The sequence below is a fragment of the Pholcus phalangioides genome, unplaced genomic scaffold (genome assembly GCF_987345545.1).
Source record: "Pholcus phalangioides strain wild (caught in Gottingen) unplaced genomic scaffold, Ppha-v1.0 ptg000015l_1, whole genome shotgun sequence".
NCBI lineage: Eukaryota > Metazoa > Arthropoda > Arachnida > Araneae > Pholcidae > Pholcus > Pholcus phalangioides.
Genome location: NW_028301608.1, coordinates 56,839,963 through 56,851,138, shown reverse-complemented (window position 1 = coordinate 56,851,138; position 11,176 = coordinate 56,839,963).

Genomic DNA, 11,176 nt, shown 5'->3' with positions numbered 1-11,176 from the left:
TATATTTGTCTAATCACAGTGTTTTATACGCACATAGACAGATTCAAATGTAACTTATGAGCATACCATACAATACTTTAAATTTTGGTTCATAACTTGTACCATTGCTACATAAATGTACTGGAAAAAAGTAACAAAACACTCCATTCATACATATTTCGAGTCATAGATAGTAATTTATTGCTGTTTTGACCATTTGGTGGCACTTTTTATCAAAAAATTGCAAGTCCACTCCAGTACCATTTTATAGAAAAGTACTCTCAAACGCAGCCGCATACCTTAAGTTTGTTTCAGGAAAAAAATTATTGCTGACATCAACTGAAAGTGCGTTTCTTATATCCAGCGCTGGTACGAGCTTGAAATTTTTTTTCGTCGTTGGTAAATTTAATAAATACTAAAAAAGTACCTCCTTTTAACGACGATTATGCATCATTCCCAAGAGGCGCGTCGTTTTTAAACATGATAAATCATAATCATACCACTGTCGAATACCGTTATAACGAAATTCAAAAGACCGAAGAAATCACTTTGTTATAACAAAATTTCGTTATAAAGATCCCAGTTGGTTGTATTATTCTTATGTAAACTTATCTCTGGGATCAAAAAAGTGTCAGTTAAAACGAGATTTTCGCTATAACGGTATTTGTTAAAACGTGATTCGACTGCATATGATATACTGTGCACGATATTTCATACATGTATTGTATAATTATATCGGGCATTGTCATAAATTTTATATCATTATATCGGTGTCAAACTATATTCATCACAGATTCTAGATTTATTTAGGATCTTTTTCATATTTATCAAATTCATAAATTAAACTTGGGTATTATGCATAATCGCAGATAAACGCGAGGAATTTCAAGTATTTATCAAATTTGCCAACGACATTTGTTTATTATGCATTATCTGCGGTAAGAGTGAAATTTTTCTAGTATTTACCACACCAACGATGGTTGTATATTATGCATATTCGCTTACCTAGACAATTGGTGAATAAACATACTAACCAGTAATTATATATAACAACCGATTTATCATATTACCATGTTATAAATTAAATATCATCATTTATATATATTTTTTCTATAATATATAATAATTTTTATTATAACATTTATCACAATTACCGTAACATATACAGTACATAATTTGTTTATTCAAACTTTGTACTGTATATTGTGCGAGATCAGAGGCGTAAGCAGGAAGAGGTACAGACGCCTGTAAGCCAATCAAAAATTAAAAATATAAAAAAAAAACCTGAGTCGTTGTACGGGGTTCTGAAAAGTGTCTTTCTGGAAAACATTTAAACATTGTAACCGGTATTTTGGTGCAGGAAATTTATACCGGTATGCTGCGGTAACAATAGAAAATTCATATTTTCATAATACATGTTGTTCATTTACAATCGGTTTAAAATCAACAATCATTTGGAAACAGGTAGTTCTGCTTTCAAAGCTATATTTATGCGCATTTTACAAAAATTATCTTTAAGGGAAAGCTAATAGATATCGAACTCATTCATCAATGTTCAAGACAAATATAATCGCTCTTTCTGACACACGCGCATATGTACATGGTTGTAATCTTTAACAAACGCCTTTCGTTCGCACAACGCTGCGCTGAAGTTGTCTAGAAAGAAAAGCACGCCAAAGGACTAAAGATGTTCAAAGATCCGATGAGCCTAGTTCCAGTGTAGGAATACTGATGACTGCACCGGACTGCTAAACATTACGACTGTAAAAATACTGCAGATTGTGAAATATGTTGACAGCACAATTGCCAAAGAAACCATTTCTGTGGAATTTCACGCATGTAAGAGGCGACACGTGCATTTTCGTCAATTTTCCAAATTGAAACAATGAAAGTTTTATTGTTTATTATTTTTCTATTTTTTATCTGCTCGCGTAGGGCATGTGTCGAGTACATGTACATGCCCGAGCATATCAAGCAATAGATTTATCCATCCCTTGCTTTGTATGGTTTTATCTTAATCGATTTCTATTGATACTTTTGAAGTTTGTAAACTCGAAATCTATGTAAAAGACATACTTGTGCTCTCACAAACCTTTTGTGCCCCCACTTCCCAAACGAAAGGACAATCCTGCGTACGTTATTTTTTATCCGACTCTCTGTACATTACTTAATTACATAGGGAATGGAAATCAGGAAACTGAAGGGTGCGAGATCCGAACATAAGAAGTTTAGTGATAACTCGTAAGTAGCAAGCTTACAGATATTAGGTGGCAGAGATTAAAAGTACCTATATTTTTTTCTCAGTAATAATAGATACAATCGTGAAAAAAAGAAAGGATATTTGAGTACCCTTGCACATGGCATGAGGGCTAAGTAAGAAAAATAAACCCAAGGATTCAAAGAACAGCATCTGACTCCACCTTCACATAACAAGCAAGCAAACTATGTACATGAGTAGATTTTTGCATACCTTACCGTACTGGTAAGGTAATGCAGATGACCTTACCCTGCGAGTTTAGTAAGAGCTTTCAGAGAGAAACAAAAATATGGGAGCCAATATATCTCTTCACACCATCTAGAATCTCTAGGGAATTTTAACCATCTCCAAGGCTTCTGCATCACGGGGAACATGTTTTACGCAACACTAGTGGTTAAATCGAAGACCTGTAAAACTTTGAACCTTGTATGCATACTATATATGTGGAAAATAAATAGTTGCATAACTAAAAAGAATCAACCTATATATATGTATATTTCCATAATTTCTCAAACTTTCACTTGTTTTTGTCTTTTTTATGCCATAAATGATAATTACGAATTAATATAAGATATATCCGCTGTTAACCTATGTTGAACATGGCGTTTAGAACTCCTACAGCTTTTGCGATTTAATGTCTTACGTCAGATCGATGAGATAAGTTTTCAACTTGTAGTGTGGTGTCTTAAGATGTCTTCTCCTTGTCTAGTCTGGAAGCCAGATTCGACATTTATTGAAGAATGGATTCATGTTGTCAGAGTACAAGATTCTCTGGTCTCGTGTCGTATCATGCCACGGAGAAGATATCAGAGTCAGATAAACGAAAGATAAAAACCTATACCAAATGAATTGGAGGTTACGTCTGGGAAAAAATAAAATAGTAGAGCATAGACATGTTCAAAATCCCCGGGATACGAACCGAAGGAAAAGGAATTCTCGCTATTTATCGTTGCGATATTGGATTCGTTCTAACGTCTACACTAACATGGCAATTACACGCAGCGATAAATCGATACCGAATAGCGTAGCCGACCACTTGATTGTATCGTATCGATTCTTTCGAATGCGGTATCAGCCAGGAAATGAAAGCAATGTCTAAGAAAATAGATTTATGCCGTATCCAATGTTATCGATTCTGTATGAGAATATACAGTCGATGATTTTTGCTGTCCTTGGGAATTACGTCTAATTCAATGTTGCACCTGATAGTTAAGATAAAAGTACTTCGCGAGATATCTGTTTTCTTCATCAACGGGAAACTCTGGTTGCACATCTCAGTTGATATAGGAAAAAGTTTTTAATACTTTGATAAACTCGTATAAATGTTCAAACAAAACGTTGAAATGTGGCTCCACCTAAATAAGCATCCACCATTGGCAAGCTGGAAATAATTTTATTAAATACTCTACCTAATTACTTAATATACTCTTTTTAATACTTAAATGAACACTCTATGAATAAGGTGACTATAAATCTTAAGCATTGTATTGTGTAATTTTAAATAGAAGTCATAAACACAACTGCTATCTACGCACTTGTTCGGTTTTCAACTTTCTTTTTTTATAATCATAATTGCTGCATATTGCGTCTTCCTATTTGTGTTGACAGTTCTTTCCTAATGAACATATGGAGGGTGTAGTTGCATTCGTTGAGATGAAAATTTATCAATTGTGTTCTTTGTATAATTTGGCCATCGCAGAACCAAAATGCTTGAATATTTTCGATTTTATATGTAAGTTCTATAATGAGGCAAAGTATATGTGATATTGTAGACTTTATTTCTAATATGAGTTAATGTTTGTATCATTTATTACTTTAAATGATGATTTTGTCGCATAACAGTTATTTTCTGCACACAGGGATTAATAAGAATGTGACCTACAGTTTTTAGCTGGATCCGAAAGACAGCGTTCGACATTATTTTTTACTACTGGCATGTGCGTGGAATCTTATTTTATAGGTATATGAACTTAATAACTGTCCATTGCCTTTGTGATTAGAAATTCACACCTGCAATAAGTACCACCCTCTACAATACGATTCTCAAGCAGACAGCTGTACCTGCTTACAGTTGATGGTCCACAGTGTACTAATTCGTAAATTGATGTGACGTGGACGAATGCAAAAGTCATAGGTATGTCATGTCATCCAGACATGGACCAATAAACAATACACATACACCATCGGCGTACGCAAAGGGGGTGTCTGGTGTTATAACCCCCCCCCCCCGAGTCGAGATTAGTGTTATTTTTCAGGAAAAAATGTAACCCCCTTCAGAAGAAAACAAATTGAAAACCCCTCCCATTCAGAAAACCCTGCGTACGCCTATGCACTACACATACTCATTGAAAACACGCCTCAGACATTCACTGTGTTCCGAATTTAACTTCAGTTAGGTATCATTCAAAACCATTAATCAAAGTCAAAACTGAATAATAATAGGCCATAAATTAGGGCGTAATCAAGACTGACATACGACATGCATTACCTCAGAGCTTGCCGAGCTCATTATCTAACCATGCTTCCCTTATAGATGCGACTCCGTACGAGGTGGATAAATGTGCGAGGTGTAATAAAGAGAGTATAAAACCTAAAAATGGAAAACACATCTTCCCATTAATAAAAATATAAACTCATAATCAATTTATGTAAGCCGACAAAAAAGAACGCATCTAAAACCACAGAAAAAAAAACCAAACACGTAGCCGAATAGCACAAGCTCCTGACCCTGTGGAACACCTTGTGAAAATCAAACTTATTTTTTCTAAATTTCATTTCCATAAACTAAATTTCTCACAAAATATTTCATTTCGTTCCGGCTAATTGGACTGATATCCAATGACGATATGAGGCGACACACTTAGATTTCGATCTCTATAAGATGCTGCTTTTATATTGTGTACTTTTAATTTAAAAAGTAACTTTTTTCATCAGAGACGTCATCAGAAGCTTGAGAACGGGACGTAAAATTATTATTCCATTTATGATTTGACGACAGTCCCCAAAACAAAATCAGTGTTGTTGGTGATATTTCAAAAAAATTTTGCCAAAAATAAAGACCGAAAAAAAGAGAAAGAAAAGAAGCGGTTGATTTTTTCTATTAATTCATTTAAAATAATTTAACATTTTTCCCGGGTAAAAGTTTTCACGAGAGATAGGTGCACTACTCATGCAAACTCGCATTCTGATTAGGTGAAGAATGGAATTGATGAATGCTGTACTTGTCACACGTAATTGTATCTGTTTACGATTAAATGCTTTTATTCAAATGTTCATCTTTCACCGACTTTAAAATTGAATATATTTACTTTCCAACTTCATAACATAACTGATACTGAGTGGGATGCTTAAGTGTTTACAAAATTCACTGGGAATTTCTATTTCTTTTTTGTGTTTGCCCGCTTTCTGTCGGACGGAAAAAGTAATTTTACACGATCACGAAATGTAAAATTGAATTTTCAAGATGAAAAATGAAAGGAGAAGAAAAAATAACCTAACGAAGATCAGAATACTAAAATCTGAAATGGGAATCAAAGGAAAGAAACACCTTCACCTCATTTCACACATAATACTTCAGGGACGGGCTTGTGCCTCCGTTTGCTCTGAGGGTAATTGACTTCGCTAGATTCGGGAATGATGTTCGATTTGTTATTTCGATCACGTTTTAGGCCAATTTCTTTTCTTTTTCTCTTCTCTCACCAGTAATCTCCAAGCGCGGAATGTGCCTTGTTCAAGGAAGAAACCGTAGACAGCTAAGAGAAATGGAATATTTCTTGTCATATCCTATCCGTGTGGATAGTATATCTTTCTTAATGTTGAGCGGACACTTTTATACGTGATGTTCAAACAAAATAATTTCTCCAATGCTTTGGAAAATGTAAAACAAACGTTATTTGTTGTTTTGTATTTAGTACGTATAATACACTAAAATTAATAACACTAAAATTCATCGTTTTTTCATCCCAATGTCATTAATGGAATCTTTCTATTATGTATCTTTCATTAATGCATCTTTTATAGTGACGGACTCGAGATGCGAGGATCCGGGTTCGGCGGAAGTTGGTTTTCTGTGGTTCCCAACTTCAAGACGCAAATGCGAGCCGATCTCCCCGTTAAAAAGTCTCGCCACAGAGAGCAACAGTCCTACAACGATAAATCATTCAATCATAACACTTCACTCATAGTTAGAAAATCTGGTGGCAGATGGCAGCATTACAGAGAAACAACAAAATTTCACGTCAGGTTTCACTACACGTACACGCACATTCTCGCGTGTACTGATTCTTTGGGGGGTTCCGCGGGGGGGGGGGGATGTGGGCGGGGTGCATGTGTGGTGTAGTAGTAGTAGGTAGGGCCTCCAAAAAATGGCTCGGGAATCCATGATGTTCTTAGGTCGGCCACCTCGTTGGGCAATTTGCCTGTTGTGGCGTTGCATTTGTATTTGTATTTGTGTATTTGTATTTGTATTTGTGTATTTGTATTTGTGTATTTGTATTTGTGTATTTGTATTTGTGTATTTGTATTTGTATATTTGTATTTGTCCGTCATCTATCATTTCAACACTTGGACACCCATGTTCTTATTTTATGTGATGATCATTATTTTTAATTTTACTGTTAAAAATAGACTTATTATATACAGGGTGTTTACGTAAGTCCCTTTGCCACAAATTTATGGCGAACTGTTGTTCCTAGAGGCACACTTTCAGTTCGAAAATTATACAGATAACGTGTAGATCTCATATACGTCATTCGTATTGCAAGAGGTTGTAGATTTGTTCTTGTAGTTTGTTGTTAGAAAAAAAAAGAAAACTTTTTATATCGTCATCCTGTTATACAAAAACCAATTAGAAAGTGTTGCAGTGCGATTTGCACTAAAATACAGGGTGTTTCAAAAAGAATCATCTGATTTAAAAAAAATCGTAACTATTCAGATTTTAATCCGTTTCTATCGAATAATGTATAGATAGAAAGAGGAAAATCTCGAGTTTCACGCAGTTGCCGACAGGTAGCGCTAACGTTCTTCAAGATGGCGACTGCACAACAGAAATCGTTTTGTGTTGTAAGCTTCGCGAAATGTGAGTCTGTAACAACCGTCCATTGTGCTTTTCGCCGATAATACCCTGATGTTGAATTTCCTACCGCTGAGAGCATTAGGCGATGGTACAAACAATTCCGAGGCATGGGTTGTCTGTGTAAAAGGAAATCCCCTGGCCGTCCCCGCAAGTCAGACGAAAATGTGGAGCGGATCCGACAGAGATTCGAACGTCCACAGAAATCTCCTCGCAGTGGATGCAAACATGCTCGCAAAAGTTTAGGACGAATTTGGCTACTATATAAGATGGACATGTTGAGCACTTTTAATTGGCTTGTAAGAAAACTTCATGATTAGCCATGCAATATAAAATCAATCTTAAATGTCTATATTCAATATTTTTTTGTAATATACGCATTTCAAATCGGGTGATTCTTTTTGAAACACCTTGTACTTATCATAGCCAAGCGGGTTTCTTTTCTGTTAAATTAAAAAAAGACCAATTAACTGATTGGGGTGGGGGTGACCCCTTTAAAGTAAAAATAAAAACTAACACATAACACCAACAGTATATATAATAATTGTTTATGACAAATTTTTGCGTTCCAGAAAACTACCGTATTTCAACATGAACATCCTTTCATCCATTTAGATGTAGCTCGAGTTTTTTTGTTTTTTTTTTTGATGAAAACCTTTAAAAACATTGTTGAGAAAAAGCTCGATTCATACCCATATTTGATCGAGAGCCTATGGAGCATTTCAGAAAAAGCAATCCTAGAAGTAACTCGATTCATCTTTCAGCAACCAAATCTTCTGGTACAAAATCAATTTAAGTGAAAATGAATATTGAGATTTCTCCCATGGCAGGACAAAATTACTTAGACCATGCTGGAGTCAATCCAACAAATCACCAGAATACTCCAGCTTCTTTATTTCGTCTTAACATACTTTAGACATACACACTATTAGTGTATGTTCTTTTCATGTCTATATAATTTGAAGGCTCCAGTGTAAAAAAAAAATATTTTTAACTTAATGGTTTTCTGCATAATTTGATTTTTTTTTAATAAACCAAATATTCTCTCCTCTAAAAATAACTGCTTGAAACTAGATAGATGATCAAAAATGTCTGAAAATATATGATACAAATGGCTGCGAGAGGAGATTACGAGTAATTTATAGTTTTAATATAAACGATTGTTCGCCAAACTTTTTTATCCCCTGTACTCGCGGTACAAATATTTGAGCTATCTGAGATACACATACAATAATAATTGCATATTATTGATGAGACATAATATATGATCGAGATACTTCCGTTGACTATTAGAGAAAACTCTATACATCGTTTTTTTACAAGCATTAATGGTTTAGAAGTGAAAAAATGCGTACGACATTGTCTTCTTTTCATGTTATACAAACACTAGCTCTTTTATCCCGGAATGATACGTAATACAAAGGAACGCCTATTCTCATGTGAGTTTTATGTTGCATTTTTAATTTAAAGACAATGAAACATTCATAACTTACACGAGAAAACCGCAACACGTTGATTAATTGTGATCATCTGAGCATTTTTGAATGAAAATCAGTATTGAAGAATTGGGTCTTGAATGGCATTGATGTTTTACTTTTATTGTTTTTTTGTTTTTTATGTAACCAGAATTTCAGCATGAATGCATTTGTGATGTTATTGCTGGGAAATGAGTTACGCTGTTGGTATTTACAATTTTTAAACCGATAATTTATTTTTCATCATCTTTTTTATTTCTATCCCATGGGAACCACATTTTTTAAAAATATTATTTTAGTGATACAAAAATACTAAATGTGTTAAAAATTATTATATAGTGAATTTTTTCTTTAATTTCTTCAGTAATTTACATGTATGCTGATCAAATACCCTGGACAAACTACGGACCGGCAAGGGGTTCCACCCGGTCCGCCAAACGTGTTTGAGTGGAAACGTACCAATAGACACAACACAATAAATATCTAAGCTGACCATATTTCCTTCCTAAAAATAGAGGAACCGAAAAATCATAATTCATGTGGATATCACAAATTATCGCTGAAAAAATTATCAAATGCAAGTCAAGTTGCTAATTATGGCTACAAAATTGTCAGTGGCAATTAAAGGTGTCAATTACAGCCATACAAATTGTCGAAGGCGAGGAAAGTTTCCAACTATCGCTAAAATTGCTAAAAGAATTGAGCTTCTACAGCACCCAACGAGTCAAAATTTATAGTTCACCAGAAAAAACGTATATATTTGGCAACTATGTGAAATGAATATGTGTATATGACATAAAATTATGACTATGTCATAAAATAAAAATCTCAGTTCTCTTGATATCAAAAGTTCAAGTAAGCTTTATTGAAAATAACAGAGAAAAAACGAAAAATTTTATAAAATAAATGGCATGTCCAAAATTACGGAAATGCCCCTTAAAATCCAGGTCTTATGGTCACACTATACATAAAAGTTTCTGCCCGCGAGTGAGAGAAACACTGCATGTCAGGTTCGCGGCCTGAGAAGTTTGTGCATCTCTGAGCTAAACAATGTTTTTCTGTGTTCTTCGCAAGTTTGACAAAATTCTCTCAGCCTGAGTTTTTCGCACTTTCTTCTCACAAAAAAATATTTTGTTCAGATCTGGTTCCTGTAATTCTACACATTTTTTTTTATTTTCCCTTTTTTTTACATCCATTATTACGAATCCTAGTTGGATGTTTTCGGTTATGAACGAACGATAAAATTTGACTTCAGTATCGCGTTTTTTCATGCATGGGTTAACCAGATGGCTTTCGAGCGGTTTAATATATTTCAAAATATTCAAAATATTTCAACAGTGCAGTTCTTTGTTCTAATCCGAACAGCAGCATTATCTGGTTATTCGAAATGGATCTGAACGATTAAATGTGTGATTACAGATTGATTCATTTCAAAAATTCAAGAAATACGTAAAAGTTTCGTAGATTTTAAATTTGCCCGACCTAAAAAGATATACGTTTATAAATGAGTAATTTTATATAAATGTTTCACTTAGGAAGTTCGAGGTGTTGTTATCCGGTGCTCATTTATTCAATGAAAAAAAAAATATTTACAATCACATACCATTATTACGTTATTTTTATTTGGTTTGCCAAGTTTTCTTTTCTTATGAACTAATATATTTATCTCGAAGACGTTTAAGAGTATTCATGTCTATTTCTTCGATAAAATATTTAGATTCGTATTATATCCCATGTTTATTCTTTTGAACAGCAAATGTCACCACATGTTATTGACGATCACATTGTAGATGCGATGTTCTTTTTCATCTCATTTCCCAATGCCGTTACCTCTCTTCCCGTCATTTTCTGCTACGAGATAATATTTATGCTGGAGCATTATTCCCATGGAATTCGCCGATTTTTACCTATTTTTTGCCAAATATTTTGTCTAGATATATTTTTTTTGGAAAATATATTATTAGAATAGCTGCAAGGGAAGAAAAACTTCAATATATTACTCATATATTCACTTTGGATAGTGATTATGCGGGTAAAGAAAATTGGTTATGCCATCGTTATCCGTGAGTTTTGTTATATTATTTTGGTAATAAAAAATGCAGTACCTTAAGGGGGACATTTGATCTTCCATTCTTACATAAAATGAAGAAAGTATTTAATTTGTGTTTTAGATTACATGACTATATATATACAACTACTTCTACTGCTTAACCGTAGATGCACCTCCTATACATTCCTCCACAGAATTTCTAACCAATCGGCAAATGCGAAATGTGTGTTCTGCGTGTATGTGTGACACGCTGACGTATTTATGTTGTTGAGTTGCGCTTGTTTCGTGTTCGTGTTGAAATTGGTCTTTCATTTCCTTAAGTAAAGTCGGAAATGCTTGATTTT